The sequence below is a fragment of the Populus nigra genome, chromosome 11, assembly GCF_951802175.1.
Source record: "Populus nigra chromosome 11, ddPopNigr1.1, whole genome shotgun sequence".
Taxonomy (NCBI): Eukaryota; Viridiplantae; Streptophyta; class Magnoliopsida; order Malpighiales; family Salicaceae; genus Populus; species Populus nigra.
Window position 1 is genome coordinate 12273134 of NC_084862.1, and position 23255 is coordinate 12296388.

A 23255-nucleotide genomic window follows, 5' to 3' on the forward strand; every position below is an offset into this window, starting at 1 on the left:
TGTCTCCATGAACAAGCCCATGCATTAAACAGTTTTCAAAGGCCCAATCATAACCCATATTCACAAACATACAACCCTGGTTGGAGAAACCACCCAAATTTTAGTTGGAAGAGTGAGAACAATAATGCTCAAAATTCACAGCCACCGTTTCAAGAACACCCTAATTTCCAAAATTCTCATGGATATGCACCTCCTTATGCTCCACCTCCTAGAAGAAATCTTGAGGAAACATTGCATGCATTTATGGAAAAGCAAGAGGCAATTAACACTCAACTTGCTCAAAGCATGACAGATTTTAAAGATACTCTTGCAAAATTGACATCTGCTCTCAGTTTCCAAGAGAAAGGTAAGTTTCCATCTCAACCACAACAAAATCCAAAGGGGCAATACAATGCGATTGCAAGTAGTTCGGGAAGCCAACACATGGATCACGTAAAATCAGTCATCACTCTTCGTAGTGGTAAGGTTATTAAAAAACCCATTCTTGAACCTTGTGAGAATGATGGTGAGTCAATCTCTGAGGGTAAGGAAGGGGTTGAATCTGATCATTGCAAAGAGAAGACTGATTCTCCGCCAGCACTTCCATTTCCTCATGCCATGACCAAACAAAGGAAAGTCAATCACAACTCTGAAATCTTTGAAACTTTCAAACAGGTAAGGATCAATATACCTTTGCTGGATGTTATTAAACAGGTTCCTTCTTATGCTAAATTTTTGAAAGATCTGTGCACTGTGAAGAGAAAACTGAATGTGAAAAAGAAAGCCTTTTTAGCCGAACAAGTAAGTGCTATTCTTCAAAACAATAATGCTTTGAAATATAAAGACCCTGGTTGTCCTACAATTTCTTGCTTTATTGGAGAACATAAAATTGAAAGAGCCTTACTTGATCTTGGAGCTAGTGTGAATTTACTTCCATATTCAGTTTTTCAAAGTCTCAATCTAGGTGAGTTAAAACCAACTTCTGTAACTCTTTTACTTGCCGATAGATCTGTAAAAGTGCCTAGAGGAATTATTGAAGATGTGTTAGTACAAGTTGATAAATTCATTTATCCTGTGGATTTTATTGTCTTGGACACACAACCTGTTGAAGCATGTAATTCATTTCCTGTTATTTTAGGGCGACCATTTCTTCCAACTTCTAATGCATTGATTAATTGTAGGAATGGACTGATGAAGCTATCTTTTGGAAACATGACATTGGAGATGAATATTTTCAACATTTGCAAGCAACCTAGAGATGATAATGATTTACAAGAAGTAGATTTTATTGAAGAATTGGTTTATGATCAATTTGAATCTACTTTGAGTAATACTGAGTTTGATGAATTTGAAGATTTGCAAATGACTTATTCTCAGGAAGAAATCACGGATGAAAAAGGCATTGAAAATGTTGATGCGAATCTTTTATCAAGAGTGACAACAGATTCGATATCTAACATCACACCAACCGATGATTACTTTCCTGACAAATCCTTACTTTCTCTTAGTTCAATGCCTTGGTTTGCTAAAAATATCAATTTCCTTACCTCAGGAGACTTGCGAACTCATTGGAGTACCGAAGACAAAGGTAAGTTTTTGAACGAAGTGAAGAAATTTTATTGGGATGACCCTAACTTATTCAAACATTGTCCTGATCAAATATTTCAAAGATGCATTGCGGACAATGAGGTAAATAGTGTCATTAAATTTTGTCATTCTGAAGCATGTGGGAGTCATTTCTCGTCAAAAAAGACCATTGCGAAAATCTTTCAAAATGGATTTTATTGGCCCACCATGTTCAAAGACACACATGCATTTTGCAAAACTTGTGAAAATTGTCAAAAAGTTGATACTGGTCAAAAAGTTTTGCTTTATAATTCTCGACTCCATTTATTTCCTTGAAAGTTAAGATCAAGATGGAGCGGTCCATTTATTGAGAAACATGTGTATCCTTATGGGGCCTTTGATATTGAGAATCCAAAGAATGACAATGTTTCTAAGAGAAATGGACATCGTTTAAAAACTTACTTAGATAATTTTCCTAGTGAAAATGAATCCATTGGTTTGAATGATCCTGTAGATAAAGGTTGATTATTTTGTTTTTCTCACATTTTTGTGTTTCCTTTTGGTGTGACTCTTATTTCGCTAGTCTCTCATCCCTGTCAAATGGCGGATAACGGTACTCCGTGACTTAAGTCGGTTCTTTCAGTTTCCCATAATAGCTGATATCTGTATATATTTGTGCAATTCTTTGCTCTTTTTCCCTTCTTTGAATCTCTTCAATTCTCATTTCAAAATGGACACCATTCTTGAAAAATTGAAAAAGTACTTTCCCGCTCTGCCTCAGAATGCGATTACAAAAATTTACCGTGCTAGGTGTGCAAGATTGAAGTTGTTAATGAATCATGGAATTCCTGAAGATATTCGCTGGCTGATTGAAGCAAAGGTCCGATTATCAGGTGAGTCCTCCAATTCTTTCATTTCACACATGCCTGGAACAGGTAAAAGCATTTTTGCAAAGAAACGTCGTGCAAAACGACTGAAAGTCTGTCATCGATGTGCCAGATGGACTTGTGATGCCACATGTTGTTCTTTAGGAATGGTATCTATAAACCGTGAAGATAAAATACAATTCATTAAGGATGGCCTGAGTAAGGGGTCTTTAGATAATCTTTTGTTGACCCTTGAGACGCATCCTAGTGGAGATGTGCATCGTGCAATTCATGATTTATGGCCCCATTTTCATAAAGAACATGATAGACTTAGTCTTGGGAATCTGACTAAAAAAGACCCTGTTTGCCAGTTTTTAAGAAAACTGGATGGGAAGCCTATCCCCGACCCATAGAGGGCGTTTAAGCCGTTCTTGGACGTAAAACCAAGGGAAGATGTGAGCCATAATCACAACTACCTGTACATACACATGCTTTTTCAAAATAAATAAATAAATAAAGAGAGAGAGAGTATGAGACTCCAGCTGGCCTACATATAGGTGGTATGATTGCATCTTCAATTTCTCATCTATAAAATCTTCTCTTCCTTCCCCTCATTTCTACTCATCCCTTACATTAGACAGATAGAGAAGCATGTAGAAATGGCAGGTTCCTCAAGTTATCACATAAAAAAATATTTGTGTTTTCGGTGGATCCAGTCTTGGGAAGGAAATAGCTTTTTTAGAAGCAGCAAATCATCTTGGTCAGGTACTAGCTGAGAAAAAGATTCATTTAGTGTATGGAGGAGGCAGCCTTGGGTTAATGGGGGGTGTGGCAATAGCTGCATTTTTAGGAGGTAGTCAAGTTTTGGGGGTCGTCCCCGAAGCTTTAACAAAAGGGGACATCATTGGAAGAACAATTGGAGAGGAACTACAGGTCTTCACAATGTTTGATCGAATGAATACAATGTTTAACCATGCTGATGCCTTCATTGCCTTACCAGGTGGTCTGGGCACATTGGAAGAGATCTTTCATATTTCCTCTTGGGCCCAACTTCACATTCACCATAAACCTATAGGTTTGCTCAATGTTAATGGTTTTTATGATACTTTGTTGTCTTTTCTTGATCAAGCTGTGGAACAGGAATTTCTAACATCTTCGGCACAACAAATCATAATCTCTGCTGCTACGGCTGAACAATTGATCGACAAACTACAATCTTTCACCCCTGTAATTGATCCTTCCATGAGTCGCATAAATTGGTCAACTACAGAAAGCCGTGAAAAGCTTAGATTGGATTTGAGCCTTCGTTTGTGAATCCTTGTGTCTTTTGGTTTTATTTCTAGCATAGTATTTTGTTCTGTTATTTCTTATATTTGTTTAAGTGTGTTTCAGGTTTGTCAGTGTTCGTTGTTTCAGGTAATGTCTTCTATATTCTATCTTTCTACCTTAGGACATTGAGGACAATGTCTCGTTTTGGTTGGGGGGAGAGGGTAGTAGTATTTAAAAAAAAAAAAAACACTAACCAACTAACTGTTTTTGTTTTAAAAACCATTTTGCAAAACTGTTATTACTAGGATGGTAGAGTAAGGAGGAATGACTCTTGAGACGCATTTTAGTAAACTTTTTCTAATGGTTATTTGCAATATTCATAACAAGGCCTATTAGAATACTTCTTGAAATATTCAGGTTTACAAACTCTCGCATTGTTATCACTTGGTTCTGCTCATATACTCATTTAACAAATATTCTTAAACCTTCATTTTCACACACACACTTTAACATATGATTATGGGTTGCACATTGGATTATTACATTATTTATGTTCTTTTGTTAAAGGTAACAACTAAGGGATAGGGATAGTTCATAATTTGCAAAAAAAAAAAGAAGAAAGAAAAAAAGAAAAAAAGAAAAAAAAAAGAAAAAGAAAAAATGATGATAATAAAAACGTAGATAAGTTTGGTTTCGTAGCCTCCCTAACCTAAGCAATTAAGCCCGAAGGGGTGTTTTAACACCTAATACCCTAAAGTCAATTGACTTGGGAGCTATTGGCCCAAAACTTGTTACATGGGTTAAGGAGAAAAGCTTAAAGGAATCAAACATTGCACTATCTACGTATCAGTATCTGCAACCCGAGTTACTAAGCTCGTAGGGGTGTCTCAACACCTAATGCCCTAAGATCAACTGGTCTGGGAGTCATTAGCCGAAAGCTCGTTACATGGGTTAAAGATGCATTGTGTTTTATGTTATATGTATAGATATTAAAAAAAAAGAGTAAAATAAAATAAAACAATCCCAACCCAAGGAAGTTAACCTTAAACATTAGAACAAAATATTGTTTTCTTCCAATAAAAGCCCCGTCATCTATGTTTCATACATTGAGCACATAACAAGGAAGGTTTATTAATATTTTGTTTAAGAGGTATTGAGCAGATATATAAAATTTAATGACAGTTTGTTTATCTGGATAGATTAATGGAAGTTGAATGATAAATGCCTTGCTTTGTGGAATTTGCAAATTGTTTTTCTATTTTAAAGCTTTAATTACTAGGGACTAGTAATAAGCTGGTTGGGGGGTGTGATTAGTACTTAAAAGTGCATTTTTATCAAGGTTTTATATCATCATTTTGCACTTGAAGTATCAATAACTCCTTAACTAAAGCATGTTTTATAATAACATATCTAATTACATAAGATACCTTTAATTTATGGTAAATGTTAATCTTAAATGCAGGCCTATCACATAAATGAAAGAACTGATGGATGAGTTGAAGTACTGAAATTGAAAGGACAAAAAGATGGCCAAAGAGATGCTGGTGCAGTCCAAACTGGAACACAGTTCGGTAATTGGGTCATATCTGGAGCTGTAGATCTTGGATTTAGGTCCATTTTATATGGATGGAAAGATAAGACATAGGCCTACAACTTTTATGTGGAGCCCAAGATTTAACAAGGCCGTTTTCAAGTCCAAATTGTAGCAACAACAAAGAAGTCTGAATCTGTCCTGCAGCCCAGACACTGTTCAGTGTTCAGCTTATATCTCAAGTTCTAGAAGTCCAAATGATCTCAAATTTTTACCCTGGAAAGATGAGACAATTTCCTAGAACTTTCATGATTCAAGTTTGTTCAAATTATGACGTCATCAATGATGTTTTTGGCAGACAAGAAGATAAGAATTGTCACCAAGTCAAGATGTGGCCACCCACTCATCAATTAGTCAACAAATCAATAGTTCCGAATTTTGGCCTATAAAAGGAGGTATTTGCCATGTATTTAGGCATCTTGGTTTCAAATCAAGATCATGCTCTTGCTCTCTCTTTATATTTTTTAATACTTAAGTTTTGCTTATATTAATTTCTTGCTTATGCTTTTCATTTCCTTTCCTTGTTTATTTATGTCTCTTTCTTTCATTATGTCTAGCTAAGTTAATTATGTCAAGGTGAAAAGGTTACACTAATGGTGTAAGGATAAGTATAATATAAACTCAACATGGACTTTAATGTTGGATACTAACATGCTTTATATTTGTTATCTTATTCACTTTTAATACTTTGCTTGTTAAATGGTTAATCTAGATTTATGTTGTATAACACTTGGTACAACAAATACTTGGCACTTTCATAGCCCATACTGTATGGTATAACCGACACCTGAGCTATGAAAGGAACTTGATTTGTTGTTAACATAAGTTATAATCATGAATGCCTGACAACATTTACAAGTATTAGCATTATTCGAATAAGATAGCTAATGTAATCATGTTAACAATTTATAATCCGATTGGAACCTCCTTTGTGTGTGGTTTCCAGTTGAATAATAAGAGTTTATACTATACTTGTTTGAATCACCATTAGTGGATCCTCTAACCTTGACATTTGTTGTTATCATTGTTTAATCCTTACGTTAATCTTTCATCTCAAAGTTCTCATCAACTTCTTCCTCTTCTTCTTCACTATTATTATTATCATTATTATTATTATTATTATTGTTGTTGTTGTTACTATTGTTGTAGTATTATTGTTGCTTATAATTTATACAAGTAACCTCCCTGTGGTTCGACCCCGGTCTTGCCGGGTTATTTATTACTTCGACACTCCTGCACTTGGGAAAAGACATCAATCTTTTGGTCGTGTCACCTATATTTTGAATCAGGTAAGGATGCATGCATGTCAGCTAACGTTAAAACATTGTACATATTTTTTATTTTGTTGCAGGAAAAATCCTCAATGTAGTTTAGCAAGATTGGGGACCAAAAAAAAAAAGAAAAGAGAGAGAAAAAAAAGGGAGAATCATTGAGCTGATAATAACAGAGAATCATGGTTGTGACCTTGGAACGGGAAGAAGATGAGATAAACCTTACTGTTAGGAAAATCTCAAAGAAATGAAAAGATCAGCCAAGAATTATCAAGAAGCACCAAGTTTTTCAGCCCTTCTTCTATCATCCCTTCAGGACTTCGCCAGGTAAGTCCCATTTTTCACACTGGTCACATCACATCTTTCATTTAGGTAGGTCACCCATAACAATGAGACCATTTCATATTTTTTCTATCCTCCACCTGGGTAGGTCATCCATAATAATGAGACCACTTCATATTTTTTCTATCTTCCATCTGGGTAGGTCACCCATTACAATGAGACCATTTTGTTACACATATTCTTTATTTTGGTTTAATGAGGTCGCCAGATGGGATCTCATATAGCTTTGGTTAAAGGGAATCGCTAGATGGGATTTCAGGTTGACCGAGCTACACACATTTTTTAGTTTTGGTTTAATGAGGTCGCCAGATGGGATCTCATGTTGGTTCTGGTTAAAGGGGATCGCCGGACGGGATCTCAGGTTAGCCCAACCACACACAGATTTTGGTTCTGGTTAAAGGGGATCGCCGGACGGGATCTCAGGTTAGCCCAACCACACACAGGATATTGGTTCTAGTTAAAGGGGATCGCCGGACGGGATCTCAGGTTAGCCCAACCACACACAGGATATTGGTTCTGGTTAAAGGGGATCGCCGGACGGGATCTCAGGTTAGCCCAACCACACAGGTTATTGGTTCTGGTTAAAGGGGATCGCCGGACGGGATCTCAGGTTAGCCCAACCACACACAAGATATTGGTTCTGGTTAAAGGGGATCGCCGGACGGGATCTCAGGTTAGCCCAACCACACACAAGATATTGGTTCTGGTTAAAGGGGATCGCCGAACGGGATCTCTGGTTAGCCCAACCACATAGGTTATTGGTTCTGGTTAAAGGGGATCGCCGGACGGGATCTCAGGTTAGCCCAACCACACACAAGATATTGGTTCTGGTTAAAGGGGATCGCCGGACGGGATCTCAGGTTAGCCCAACCACACACAGGATATTGGTTCTGGTTAAAGGGGATCGCCAGAGGGGATCTCAGGTTAGCCCAACCACACTCAAGATATTGGTTCTGGTTAAAGGGGATCGCCAGATGGGATCTCAGGTTAACCCAACCACACACAGATTTTGGTTCTGGTTAAAGGGGATCGCCGGACGGGATCTCAGGTTAGCCCAACCACACACAGGATATTGGTTCTGGTTAAAGGGGATCGCCGGACGGGATCTCAGGTTAGCCCAACCACACAGGTTATTGGTTCTGGTTAAAGGGGATCGCCGGACGGGATCTCAGGTTAGCCCAACCACACACAAGATATTGGTTCTGGTTAAAGGGGATCGCAGGACGGGATCTCAGGTTAACCCAACCACATAGGTTATTGGTTCTGGTTAAAGGGGATCGCCGGACGGGATCTTAGGTTAGCCCAACCACACACAAGATATTGGTTCTGGTTAAAGGGGATCGCCAGACGGGATCTCAGGTTAGCCCAACCACACACAGGATATTGGTTCTGGTTAAAGGGGATCGCCGGACGGGATCTCAGGTTAGCCCAACCACGCAGATTTTGGTTTTGGTTCAAGGAGGTCGCCAGATGGGATCTCAAGTTAACGAAAGAAAAAAGAGAGTAAAGTCTTTACATGAGTGGATATTGAACAAGTTAAGAAGACAAAAAGACAAGTTTTTCTTTACAAAGCTTACTATGCAAAACATTGAGGAGTTTTTCTTCGTAAGCATTGTAAAGAGGGGGCATCTGTTGCTACCCAATTTTTGACCCATGTTTTGATAAATTTTCAGAAAAATCCAAAAATAGTGAAAAACAGTGAAAATCCAAAAAAATACGTTTTTAATACATTTGCATCGTTTTTAGCATTTTTAGCATCGTCTCAAAAGAATTTAAATTTTCAAAGACATTTGGAACGCGTTCAACTTTTAATGCGTTATTTTAAAATCATTGATTTTCTTCATTGAGTCGACGTTGATATTGCTCGTTTTTAAAAAATACACAAAAAATTAAGAAAAATCAAATTTACAAAAAAAAAGAAAGTTGAGGGACCAATTTTGAGATCCATACAACATTTTACCTATAAATACTGGTCCACAACTCAAACATAGGGGGGTAATTTTGGCAAAAAAAAAACCACAAAACCCTAAAAACCATACTTCTTTCTCCTCTCTACTCGGGCAGCCGCTCATAGCCCCTGTAAAAAAAAAAATTCAGAGAGAATAGGGGCGGCCGGAAGCCTCCTTTTCCCTGCTCACAAAGGCCGGCCGCCCCCCCTCCCCCACTTTCACTTTCAAACCCCATTCCCACAAATCTTCTCCAAGCCGCCGCTCCCTTGGAAAACAAAACCATCACCGAACACCCTCCTCCCTTGGTCTCTGCCAAGACTTTCCTCCCATTTCCACAGACCAGCCACCCATCTCTCCTCAGCCAAAAAAACACAGTTGTTTCCACCCTTTTTCTTCTCATCTTCAACCTTCAGTCGTGCCTCCATCTTCACAGCTTTCCCCTCTCTTTTAAATCAAACCACAACAGCCAGAACCACCGCTGGAACCTTCCTCTCTCTCGGCCGCTCACTCCCCTGCTCCCAGCACCTTCCTTCTTCTTCTCTCTCGGCCAACCACCGTTCTTCTCTCTCTCGGCCAACCCAGCTCTAGCAGCAAGACCTACGAACACGGCCGCGCCCACAGACCCGATCTCCTCAGCACCGCCACCGGGCTCATCCTTCAACCGACCTCCAACGGCGGCCCGAACACAGCGGCAGCAAAAGACAGCCCTCCTCCAGCCGTTCCCCCAGCTTCAGCAGCTGGTAGAATCGCACCGCCAGTAACCCACCCTCAGCAAACCCCTTCAGCAACCGGTCCTCCTCCGATTCAAACCGGTGCAGCGGATCTAGACCGAGATCCAGCCGCCATCAGCGCCGACGATGTCCAACAACCAGATGTGCTACAAGGATGAACTCTTGGGCAACAAACCGTGACAGACCCAAAGGAATCAGATCTAAGAAAAATAAAACTAAAATCGACTGTGTTGTGCGTTTTCTGTTATTATAGGTAGTGGTGTTCCTCACAGCCGGCAGGGAAGGGAAGAGAAGAAGGAGACGATCCCGATCCACCAGCTTGGTGGTCTTTGCCGGCGGCGGCGCGTGGACCCACGCGCCGCCGCTGTTCAGACGACACCAAGGCTGTGCAGCACTGTTCCCGAGGATTTCTCTGTGTTTTTGTTGTAACTTTCAGATGATGTGTATATTTAGATATTATTGTATTTGATTTATTTTGAATTTTTGTTATTTGTTTTACATGTAAAAATGGTGTATGTAAAAAACAAAAAAGGAAAAGGAAAAGAAAAGAGAAGAAAAGATATAGTGAAAGTGTATGTGTGTGTTTGTATTTGTTTTATGTATTATTTTTTTATAAATAAAATTGCAAAGATTAAAGAAGAATTTAATATTTTGATTGGATCATGGTTAAGATTTATTAACTTACATGTAGGTTGTATTTCTAATATCCGATGAAAAGACAATTATTAAAACTTCTTTAACACATCAAAGTCACGAAGCAGCTTACCTCAGGTAGGGTGCGTTAGGGGTGCTAATACCTTCCCTAACCACAACCAGTCCCTTACCCGTGAATCCGGGTTTCCTAGTAACCCTCGATTAAATACTAGGTGGCGACTCCAACGAACCAATCAAATCAAGCAAAACGCATAACAATGAAAAAATCGCCAGCCGATGCCGCGCGTGATTTTTTTTGACGTGCGACATCCATGACGGTGTTGAAAATGTTCTCAAACACGTTCTTTTCGATGTGCATGACGTCAAGGTTATGGCGGAGCAGATTGGTCTTCTAATAAAGAAGCTCCTAAAAGATACTTCGCTTTACCCAATTATGGGTCAAACCAAAACCAGGAAACTTTTGCTTACCTGATTGAAGGCCAAACACAATGTCATCGTACTCTGATACAACATCATGCAATTCTTCACCAGAAAGATGCGGGGATGCAACATCTATTTCAACTCTACCAACAAAGAAATCTTTTCTATTCTTTCTGTACCTGTGATTAAGTGGTAAGAAGTGATGGTGACAGTAAAAAAAAGAAGCTTTATCGTCGTTTGCTAGCGTGAATGCCTTGTTGTTTTCCATGCAGTATGGACATGCGAGTTTCCCATGCGTGCTCCAACCAGAAAGCATTCCATAAGCTGGAAAATCTTTGATAGTCCACATCAAAGCCGCCCTCATAAGGAAATTTAGTTTCCTCGATATATCATAAGTCAGAGCTCCGGAGGACCACAACTACGCCAACTCATCAATCAACGGTCAAAGACAAACATCTATATTCTGCCCTGGGCTGCTTGGACCGGGTATGACAGTAGATAAAAACATGAACTCCAGCCTCATACATATTCCCGGTGGCAAGTTATAAATTGTGTGTATGACCGACCAACAAGAATAAGGAGCAGCAAATGACCCAAATGGGTTGAATCCATCTATACACAACCCAAGATGTATATTCCTTGATTCAGCTGAAAAGTGAGGATGAACATTGTTAAAGCGTTTCCACGCTTCGCCATCAGAAAGATGCACCATCACTCCATCAACCGTATCATGTGTTTGGTGCCATGTCATGTGCTCAGCAGTCCTTGGTGACATGAATAACCTCTGCAGTTTAGGTGTGATTGGAAAGTATCTAAGTTTTTTATATGCCACTAGAGTGTTTCCCTTGCCAGTTCTAGGTTTGTAACGGGAATGCCCGCATGTCATGCACTCGGTCATCTCAGCATTTTCAAGGTAGTATAACATGTAGAAGTTAGGGCACATGTCAATTTTCTGGTATCCTAAACCGAGGGGTTTCATGCTTGTCACCCATTCAATAATCTTGTCATACCTGGCCTCACTCAACTCGTGATCTGACTTGATGGCGAACACCTATGCTACGGCCGATAATTTACTGTGGTTCGTGCAGCCATCCCATAATGGTTCGTCAGAATCTTTCAACAAATCAAAAAACCTAGTTGCATCTGCATTAGGTTCTTCTTCTACGATTGCACATTGACTGACATTACCTTGATTCATTCTTAATGCATCCATAACCATATTTCTGTAAGGATTAGTGTTGTCATTTGCCGCTTCATGCGCGTTGCTAGCACTAGAAGTAGACCCAACCACCGTTTCTCCCATTCTCCTCTTACTAACAAATACTTCTCCATATGCATACCAACACTGGTAATTCTCCATAAACCCTTTGTGTATAAGATGCATCATTACAACATCTGGATGCAAATATTTTTTATTTTGACACTTCCTGCATGGACACCTAATACCGCCTCCAGTAAATTTCTAGGAATAGATATTGCGAAATTAAAAAAACCCTGAACCCCGTTACAATAATCAATCCTCCGCAATCCTTGGGGTGAATCTTGATACATTCATGAACGATCATCCATGACTTATATCGAACCTCTATAAAATTATGATGACATCATGTATTAATTAACTAAGTTAGGTAAATAAACTTGCAAAAATATTACTTTACCTCGAGATTATCCAACAAACCAATCACAACTTCTCATAAATATTAAATATTCATTATCATTTATCAACGTCCATACAAATTAATATATATAAATTTACAGAAATTACCATTCCGCAATACCATTGATAAAACTTTAAACGGACCCATTAAGCAAGGTATTAATTATTTCAAAACAGCACATGTAATTCGATAATTCCATAAAGTTTTTACAATTTACAAACAAATACAATCTTACAAAATCTAATACAAATCATAACAGGTATAGAATTATACATTTATATACTACAAGTTTGTTTGAGAAATAATAATAAAACATGTACATCTACTAACAAAATACATATACTAAAAAAAATTGACATTTAATTAAATGTTAAAATTTAAAAAGATAGAATTAATTACAAAAATTGATAAAATCCATCAGTAAAACAGAACACGGATGCTGTGACCACAAAACTTCAAGAAATATAACTTGTTGTGCTGAGATGAGGGAGATTTTTGTTTGAGGGGGAGGGGGGCTGGTTGTTTGTAGATGGGGATAGTTAGGATTAGGAAGAAGAAGGAGAAATAGGGGAGGAGAGGGTCGGCAGAGAGGACATATATTAACTTTTTCCAACGGTTTCATCGACGAATTTTTCATCGGTGATTCTAACGGAAAAATCAACACGTCACCTCATAGATTTGCCATTTCGAATCCCTCGGTGATTCCGTCGGCATTTTAAATGGCTAACCGGTCACATCACTGTACAGGCTATCCTTTTGAATCCATCGAAAAAAATAACATGCCAAAACCTCAACATCAACGACTCGTCTTTTATTTAATTCATAAAATTTTCTGTCCGTAATTCAGTCGGTAACTACCGACTGACAATTTCCGTCGGTAGTAATCGACTGAAATATGGACGGAAAATTGTCTGTCTGTAGTTACCGACTGAATTACGGACGCAAAAGTGTTCGTTGGTAATTTCAACCTCAAATTACCGACAGACATATTCCGTCGGTAAATCCGTTGATATTTAGCGAATTTCTGGTAGTGAAAGAAGACAATTTCTAAAATGAATTTTAAAATAAGACTGAACTCAAACAAGGATAGTAATTGAAACTAGTAGACTAGATCATGAACTAGGACTCCCTTATAAAAGGCAAACACGAAAAAATTATAAAGCAAAATTTTCAATTATAAAAAATAAAAAAATAAAACAATGAGGACTAAATCTTGCACCATAAATAATTGAAAGAAACTAATCAGGGATTACAAAATAAATAAAGAAAAGGATCAATGAAAAAAATGAGGACTAGAATTTTAAAAAAAATGAATTAAAAGGACAAAATAAAAATAAATAAATGAAAAGGATAAAAAATAACAATAAAAAAAATAATGATCAGATTGGATAGAAAAAAAAATAAATTAAATGCGAAGAGATGAAATTCACAAAAAAAAAACTTTAAGAAACATTAAAATCAAAACAAATAGAAATCAAAAGAATAAGGACTAAACTCAAAACAAACACAAATTGGAGGACACAACTGAATTCTTAAAGGCCTGGCACAGATACCAAGGCCAAAGAGAGAGAGAAATGAAAGGTAGGAGAAAAAAAAAACTCATCGCCGCCTGACTTGCCCAACACGCCCCTTTAAAAATTGCGCCACATCCTTGCGCTTTAGATGAGATGGCGATCGGATTTTTTTCCCACCAGAATTGTCCTCACACGCCTTTATAAGAAAAGCATGGAGGACTTCGAAGTGCTGATGTATACATGGCACACGTCATCATATTTTATTGTTTTAGTAATATTTTGATGCGATAAATTATGAAAAAGGGTACAAGGACATATCATTATTATAAAAAAAGCGATGAGACAGATAAAAATGCCTTTCAAGTCACTTTTAAATTTTGAAAAGTGAAAGGATAAGTATATAATTTTAGTGCGTAAAAAAAAATATTGTACATGATGGGACCTTTGGTATCTTCAATAATTTGGGTGTGGATTATTATTGTGTTCCAAACTTCTTTGAAACTTTGCTATCGTACATGATGGGACCTTTGGTATCTTCAATAATTTAACAATCTCACACAACACATGAAACCCAGAGAGACCCGTATCAGAGTCCACTCAAACCCAGCTACTACTGTGAGAGACCCCCGCAAATTTGTTTTTGGAGACAAGATCTTTTCTTTTATTCCACCGTACCCATGAATTATTTATTTCTCCTCAACCCTTCTCTATCAACAACAAAAGAAAACAGTAGCTATTAAAGAGACCACACAGCGAAGAAATATTAAAGAATTGAAGTCAAGTTGGGTGTGGAAACTTTGGTATCTTCAATAATTCCACGATCCCACACCACATGTATCTGATGATGACTATTGCCCACTAACTATTGACATGTTCCTCGTTTTCTACGGCAATCAAGCTATTGGTATTGTGCACTAATGTTTTTCTTTCGTTTCTGGTTGAAACGATTCAAAAATCCCAAGCATTTTCTATGGAAATCAAGCATGTTCATGGCCTAATAATTTGTTTTTCTATGTTTTTTGCCAGGCTTCATTTTGACAACTATTAGTGATTTGCTCAAACTCTCTCCTAGCACACCTTAAATTCTTCCAATTGAAAGTTCAGGATGCTCTGTTACTATTCTCTTGCATCCATCCATATATATATATATAGACACACACATATATCTGATGATGACTATTGCCCATCTTGTGCTGAAGCAATAAGCGCATACAAGGTAACAAAGCAAAGCAAGATTCGGGAGCTGTCTTTCACACGTTTTCAATTGTCTTTAAACAGTTTTCCAACTAATGTTGTTGCTATACCGACAACATTACAAATGGAATATAAAGATTTTTTTTTTTATAAAAAACGGTTCGATGACATGGAAGTTTTTGCGGACGATTTTGTGGACGGAATTACCGAGGGATGCAAACCGGGATCTCTATATAGTGACGTCACCAATTCACCGTCAACATTACCGATGGAATCACCGACGGAAGTATTCTGTCGGTGATTCCATTGGTAATAGTTAATATATCACCATTTTGCCGACCCTCTCCTCCCCTATTTCTCCTTCTTCTTCCCCATCCCAACTCTCTCCTCCTAAATTGTAAACAACCCCCCCCAAAAAAAATATCTCATTCTTCTTAACACAAGTCATCTTTCTTTAACTTTTATATTCACAATATCCGTGTTCTGATTTATTGTGGATTTTATCATTTGTTGTAAGTAAATCTATCTTTTTAGTTTTAACATTAAATTGTTAATTTTATTAATTTTATTGTTTTTTAGTATATGTATTTTGTTAGCATCTGTGCATGTTTTATTGCTATTTCTCAAACAAACTTGTAGTATGAATGTATAATTTTGTACTTGTTACGATTTGTTTTAGATTTTGTAAAATTGTATTTGTTTGTAAATTGTTGAAACTTTGTTGAATTACCGAATTAGATGTGCTGTGATAAATAATTAATAGCTAGTTTAACGGGTCCATTTTAATTTTTATCAATGCTATTGCAGAGTTGTAATTTCCATAAATTTATATGTATAAATTTGTATGGATGTTGATAATTAATAATGAATATTTATGAGAAGTTTTAATTAATTTGTTGGATAATGTCGAGGTAAACCAATATTTTTGCAAATTTATTTACTTAACATAACTAATTAATATATGTTATCATCATAATTTATAAAGGTTCGATACAAGTCATAGATGATCGTTCATGGATGTATCAAGATTCATCCTAAGGATTGCGGAGAATGAATTATTGTAATGGAGTTCAGGATTTTATTAATTTCATAACGTCTATTCCTAGAAATTTTACTAGAGGTGGTATTAGGTGTCCATGTCGGAAGTGTAAAAATAAAAATATATCTGCATTCAGATGTTCTAATTATGCATCTCCTATATAAAGGCTTCATAGAGGTATGCACATAGAGAACTATTTGTTCATAATGAGAGCATGGTAGATAGGGTGGTTGGGTTAACTTCTAGTGCTAACATTGAGCATGGAGTTGCAAATGACAACAGTAATCCTTACAGGCATATGGTTATAGATGCAATGAGAATGAATCAAGGTAATGTTAGTCAATGTCCAATCGTAGAAGAAGAACCTAATGCAGATGCCGCTAGGTTTTCTTTGTTGGCAGAGTTGAAAAGGATGTTGCACCCACGCGTCTCTCTCGTGAAGAATTGCATGATATTTTATCAGAGTACAGTGACATTATGTTTGGTTTCCAATCAGGTAAGCAGAAGTTTCTTGGTTTTGGTTTGACCCATAATTGGGTAAAACGAAGTATTTTTTGGGAGGTTCTTTATTGGAAGACCAATCTTGTCCACCATAACCTTGATGTCAAGCACATAGAAAAGAATGTGTTTGAGAACATTTTCAACACCATCATGGACATGAAGGGGAATACAAAGGACGACATTAAGGCTAAATTGGATATAGCTTTGTTCTGTATCTTTGAAAATATGGCATTGGTTTTTTATGGGTTATGAGTTGCAAAACCAAGAGAAAGCTTTGTGTTAGAGAAAAATGCACAACTGCTAGTCTACAATAGGCTTAATAGTCTACGTTTTCCCAATGGACATACCTCCAACATATCAAGGTTTGTTAATATGGAGGAATGCAGATTGTATGGAATGAAGAGTCATGATTGCCACGTGTTTATGCAAACACTCATTCCATTAGCTTATCATGATTTGTTGTCAAAAGGGATATAGGATGCACTCATGGAGATCAGTAATTTTTTTAGAGATATATGCTTGAGCAAGTTGAATGTTGATCACATTGAGAGGCTTGACACAAATATAACCGAGACAGTATACAAAATTGAGATGATATTCCCTCCATTTTTTGACTCACTAGAGCATCTACCCATACATTTACTGTTTGAGGCAAAAGTTGGAGGATCGGTCCAGCATAGATGGATGTATCCATTCGAACGGTTATATATTATAGTTGCAATGTAATTCATATATAAAAGTACTTTCATTGTTTTTCTTAATTGAATTTTTTTTTATTAATTCCATGCATGTACCTGATTAATGTTAAGAAAAAGACGCATATTGAGGCTTCAATATGTAAGGCCTATATTGTTGAGGAGATCACAACATTTATTTCGTACTATTTCGAATCTCATTTGAGAATGAGAATAAATCGCGAATGGTGGTGAAGTGTCTTCTAGTGGGAACATGTCAATATTCTTCAATCTTGGACGACGCACCCCTAAAAATGTCGTAAAGGGAATTTGTTTGAAATAGAGTTCATACAAGCACACAATTATGTTCTATTTAACTGTGATGAGCTGAGACCTTTTATTCAGTAAGTATATCATAAACTCATATAATTTTAAAAACCTTGAAGGCAACATCGATAATATTTACTGTCCAATAACTCACAGCTGACCGAATCCTAAATATTTCAATTACAAGATGAACAATTTGCGATGTGGTTCAAAACACATGTAAGTACTATCACAAACTCATTATCTCTTGCAAAGTTATTGCATGTCATTGCAGAATTCTTGTTTATTGTTCATTGTTGTACATGATATATAAGGTTTATCAAATAGAAAGGAGTGCTATTATTTCATTGTCTTCACTAAGCCTGGGCCCTGAATTCTTGTATTTTGTTAATGAATATGTGTTTCATACTAAAGAATATGGGTATAGAAAAAAGACATATAACTACGGTGTTTATGTTAAAAGATCGACTTGTAGTGAGTTTAAAGTTGACTACTATGGTAAATTAGAAGAGCTCGTTGAATTGCAACATCATAGCGAGTAGAATAGAGTGTTTTTATTCAAATGCTATTGGTATGACACCACTGACAGAGGAATCATAGTAGATCCTTACTCTGGTCTGGTCAAAATCAACCCAAAAGCTAGACTCTACATCGTAAACGATGTCTTTGTTTTCACAAAGCAATATCAACAAGTTTATTACACATACACCCCTTCCTTTAGAAAGGACCGATCAAGTGTTGATTGGTAATCCGTTTTAAAAACAAAACCTAGGGGTTGTGTCGAGGTTGTTGAGGATGAGAATGAAGACACAAGTGTGCGAGATGAAGTCTTTCAAGTTAGTGAGTTGGTTGAACCATATCGAGTTGCTCCTTCGATTGACTTGGAAGAAAATTCAAATTTTCATGTTTTCTGTTGCTACCCAATTTTTGACCTATATTTTGATAAATTTTCAAATAAAAAATAAATAAAACAATAAATAAAAAATAATAAAAAAATAATAATAAGGGCTTACATGTGGCGATAACATAATGCATCAGGGTTAAGGAAGTAAATATGTCAAGGAGATAATTACTGAATCATATATAATTACTGCAATATAAAATATCATATTTATAGGATTTGTTGGTGCTAGTTATAGAAGACAATCTCTGCAATAATTATTGCAATATTTTCTTGAATAGCACGTGTAGAGATTTTCTATATAAATTAACCTCCAACCATAATAATGAAGAGAAAAAAAAATATTCAAAAGGGGGCAATTTTCCAGAAAAGAAGGGAAAACACAAAAAAACCCTAAACCCGTTTCATTTTCCTCTTCTGGTCGCTCCCTCCCTTTGAAAAGAAAGAAACAGAGCCGCCCTCCCTAGCTTAGGATTTTCGCTCCCGTGAACCAGCAGAAGCCTTCCTCTTCTCCATCCAACAGCCCCGCTCACTGCCCCTGCACTCTCCTTTCTCTGCCGCCAGCCAAACAAACCATTCCCCCATCTTCTTCTCCCAAGTCAGCCACCAGCGAGCCCCTCCATTTCTCCATCTCAGCCACTTACCCCACAGACACCCGACCACAGCACCAACACTCCCTTCTCCCCAATTCCAGCCTTTTCCCTTCGGTTTCATTTTCCCTCCTCGCCAGCCAAAAGCTTTCCTTTCCCCTCAGCCCCAAAACAAACCCAAACCGGCCATTTCCAGTTTCTGGTCCCATAGCCGGCCATCAACACAAACTCTCAGTCTCTCCCACCAGCCGTCCCGTCTCTTCCCTCATCTCTCTCAACAGACTCAACTGCTGCCGTCTTCCCTCTCATCTTCCCTCTCCTGGCCAACCACAGGCCCCCAGCCATTTCTTCCCCTGCACTCGAAGCAGCCCTCTCTGTCAACTTAGCCCCAGACCGGCCTCCACCGAGTCCCACAACAGCAGCAACCATTTCTTCTTAGCAGAGACAAGACAGACGCGAATGAGAGGAAGGGCTAGCAGAAGGAAAGAAGATAAACAGACGAAGACACAGAGAGACCAACCAGCACGCCTTCACCATCGCCTGTGTCCCTTCGTTCCGTCTCCAGTTTCTTCTCCTCAAGTGGTGCAACTTTTGTTTTTCTTCCACAGGAACAGGTATTAGCCGAAGCAGCAGCCCAGCAATGAGACCAGTTGTTTCATCCCAGTCGACGCCACCCACCAGCTTCATCCCCGCACCAGAACCGGTTACTGGTTTGAGCCAGTAACCGGGTTGAGCTTGGAAATAAATCCCCGAGCACCAGCTTCGTCCATGCACCAGGTAAGCTCTCTTCGTCTCTATGCATGCATAAATGTAATTCACCCTGTTACTGTGCATTTTGAATTTTTGCTGCCTCGCAGGTAAGTCTTTCTTTCCCTGTCTCTACCAAATTAATTACTGCAACTGTAGCATGCATATGCATGTAACTATAGCAGAACCAGTTACTCTTTTAGGCCAGTAACCGGGTTCGGTTTTGTTGTTTTTAATTGTGATTAACTGTGATGCTTGTTTTTTTTGCCCAATATAAAAATATAAAAAAATATTTTTGTGTGTTGCATACGGCCAATACCCTAACATCTTTTTGAATTTCCTCTTAAAAAAAAACAAATATTTGAAGTTTTGAAAATGTGTTTTCGCATGGATTTCTTAAACACAAAAATTATTTTCTTGCATTTCTGGATTTTACAACATGTTTGTAAAACTCCAAAGGGTATTGGCCAATATTTCAAAAAAATATAAAAATCTTATTTTGGGGGGAATTCATCTATTATTCACCGCTAATATTTGGATAAAGAAATCCTTAAAGGACGAATATCCAAAATATTATTGGGAATAATTTGTCATTATTCACTGTTAATATTTGGATAAAGAAACCCTCAGTGGTAAATATCCAAAATAATTTTCTAGGAATAATATGTCATTATACAGCCTTGAAAGAAGCCTTGATTATAATCAAGGATATTTCAATTTTTGACTCACGGTTTACGAGTTGTGAAAGTATGAAATACTAAGGCAAAAAGAGGCTTTTAAAGCGCTCTGAATTTCCTTAGATTTCTAAATTTTTGTTCCTCCTCCTTGCGATTTACGAGTCGCGAACACTTGAAATACCAAAGGGAAAAATGTGTTTTTCAAGCACATTGAATCTCCTTAGATTTCTATCTTAATAAATTTAATCTAAATCAAACATAGATTTCAAGAGATCTGCATTGGTTCTTCTTGGTACTTTGTAGACATATCTGATGGTGTGATCCACATTGACCAAGGGTTATTTCTTTTTAAACTTTCAGCCCAAATCCATTCATAATAGAAAAACATATCCTAGGAAAACACCAACACCATAGCAATTATAAGGCAAACCAAACACCAAGCAGCTTACCTTAGGTAGGGCGTACTAGGGGTGCTAATACCTTCCCTTTACGTAACCAGTCCCTTGCCTTAGAATCTTTGAAAGACCAGTTAGGTTTCCTAGTGACCATAATACTAGGTGGCGACTCCCTTATTCACAATCAAAACAAAAGACCCCGAAATCAATCGAGGATCGCCGCGACGCCGCGCTCCGCTCGTGAGGGTGCGACATTTTCAATGATAGTCTTATTGATATTGGCGTAGAGGAGTTGAATGTTGTTCTAAGCTCTATCGGACAAGCAAATGTCGATGAAGATGATGATGATGATGATGATATTCACATTGAAGATTGCGATGGAGCTGATGACGATTCAATTGAGGACGAAGAAGAAGAAAATTCTGACAAAATATCATAACACAAAAGTGTAAAGCATTTTTTTATAATGTAATATTATGGATGATATTCTATAACACAAAATATTTATTTTATAATTGTTCACTATTGTTATTGTTTTGTGCGGTCAGTTTGTAATTTAAGTGTTTGTAGGAGGATAAATAGACAATACAAACACAATATGTCAAAAACAAAGCACAATCACTAACAGATTTTTAAAATGGACGTAGTCCTTTGGTATTTTATAGAGTTGAAAAATATTTACTGCATATGCCACTATCACCGATGTTGATACTGACGGATATATTCTATCGATATTTTACCGAGAGTTGCAAAATATTTTTTGCACATGCCATAATCACTAACATCTCTATAGACGGATATATTTTTTGCACATGCCATAATCACTAACATCTCTAATATTAATGCATCTCTGACCGCATGTATATGCCAACGGACTGTGAAAATTTTAGAAGGTCATTTAAAAATTTTAGTGCGAAATTTAAAATTTACCGACGGATGTTTGAAAATTCACCGATGGAATAATTAAAAATAATATTATTTATATAGGTCGTTGGTGATGCAGTCGATAAAACTGTAGAATAAATCCCGATGATGGCCCTGCCTCTTCGAGCGGGTTTCACAGCGGAATCAATTCACCCGCAAGTACCAAGCACTTTGGAAGGACAACTTTTCAATGTAAGTTTGTTTCAGTTTTAGTTTTTTTTTAATTATAACATAATTTATGAACAGGTAATTAATATTTCATTAATTTAATTTATTTCCAGATTCACAAACATTAAGGCCGCCTGAGTAATAACATCGACGCTCAAATCATCGATGGAGATTCTATTATTTCAATGGAATCAGGTTTCCAAACATCCTAAATGGAGACCTTATATCGATGCATGGTTTCGAAGATTTCAGATTGGTGTTAAGTTCCGATTTCCAGCTTATTTTTAATAAATTATTATTTTTTTTAAATAAATTATTTATACACATCACAAATTCGAGTGGGACAGCGCATATGAAAATGTTGTAAGGAGGGTGTGGGAAAATCATGCGGCAAGTAGGTAACATAAAAAACAATAAGATAGTTTTTAGAAACAATTTATTGTGTGATTTTAATATCTAATTTGTCACTATGAAAGTAGGTTGTGTGATTTTTGGTATAAATTACAAAAAAAGTCAAAAATATGTGAGAGATAACAGTCTCCAAGGCTACATCTCTTGGACGTGAGCCAAGCCCAATAGAGCTATTTGTAGAGACACACATGCGAATTAAACACCACCAAAAGGGGTTGTAACACTTTGTGGACAACCGTGCTCAACACTTTGTGGTATGTTCATTCAACCATTTTATTTTGTAAGTTATTATTTTCTTAAATTGAATATGATAATTGTTGTAACCCAATTTTGGCCCATTGGCTTTTTAATTTAATTTTACAGGGTTTAAAATGTAAAATTAAAAGATCAGAGATTTATTTCGATGAAAACTGTGATTTGTCAACTTGTGTAAAAACTAGGGACTACAATGTGCTTTTATTATTCTATCCTTATCTTCAAGATAATCCTTGTCTTCAAGATAATGATAGTTATCCGCTTTCAAATTTGATTCTTAATCAAATTCAAACTTCAAAGAAAAGAATGAGTTTGATTGAAACTTTGTTTCTCACACGCGAAGGGACTTTGACACTATAAATACAAATCACAGTGTATGCACAAAGAGGGGGAGACGATATACAGAAAAAAAACAAAGACAAAAATAAAGGAGAAAAACAGGGGAGATGACAGAAGTGAGAAAACAAAGGACAGGACCAAAAAAAAAACAACCAAAAACAGAGGAAGGAGAGACTGAAAAGAGGAGGAGAAGGAGAGCATTCTCCAGCCGGTGCCTGCACTGTTACCTTCGCCTCCACCTTCGGCTTCACCAGGTAAAGTCTTCTTTTTCTCTCTGTTTTTGTGTAATTGTTGCAAGAAAAC

At 37.2% G+C, this 23255-nt stretch overlaps 1 long non-coding RNA gene across 1 annotated transcript; it reads left to right on the forward strand.

Moving 5' to 3' along the window:
- The first annotated feature begins 18805 nt into the window (after positions 1 to 18805).
- LOC133706260 (uncharacterized) lies at positions 18806 to 22407 on the forward strand. Its single transcript, XR_009844479.1, has 3 exons — positions 18806 to 19813; positions 21843 to 21971; positions 22061 to 22407. It is a non-coding gene; the product is annotated as an uncharacterized LOC133706260 (long non-coding RNA).
- Positions 22408 to 23255: the final 848 nt, after the last annotated feature.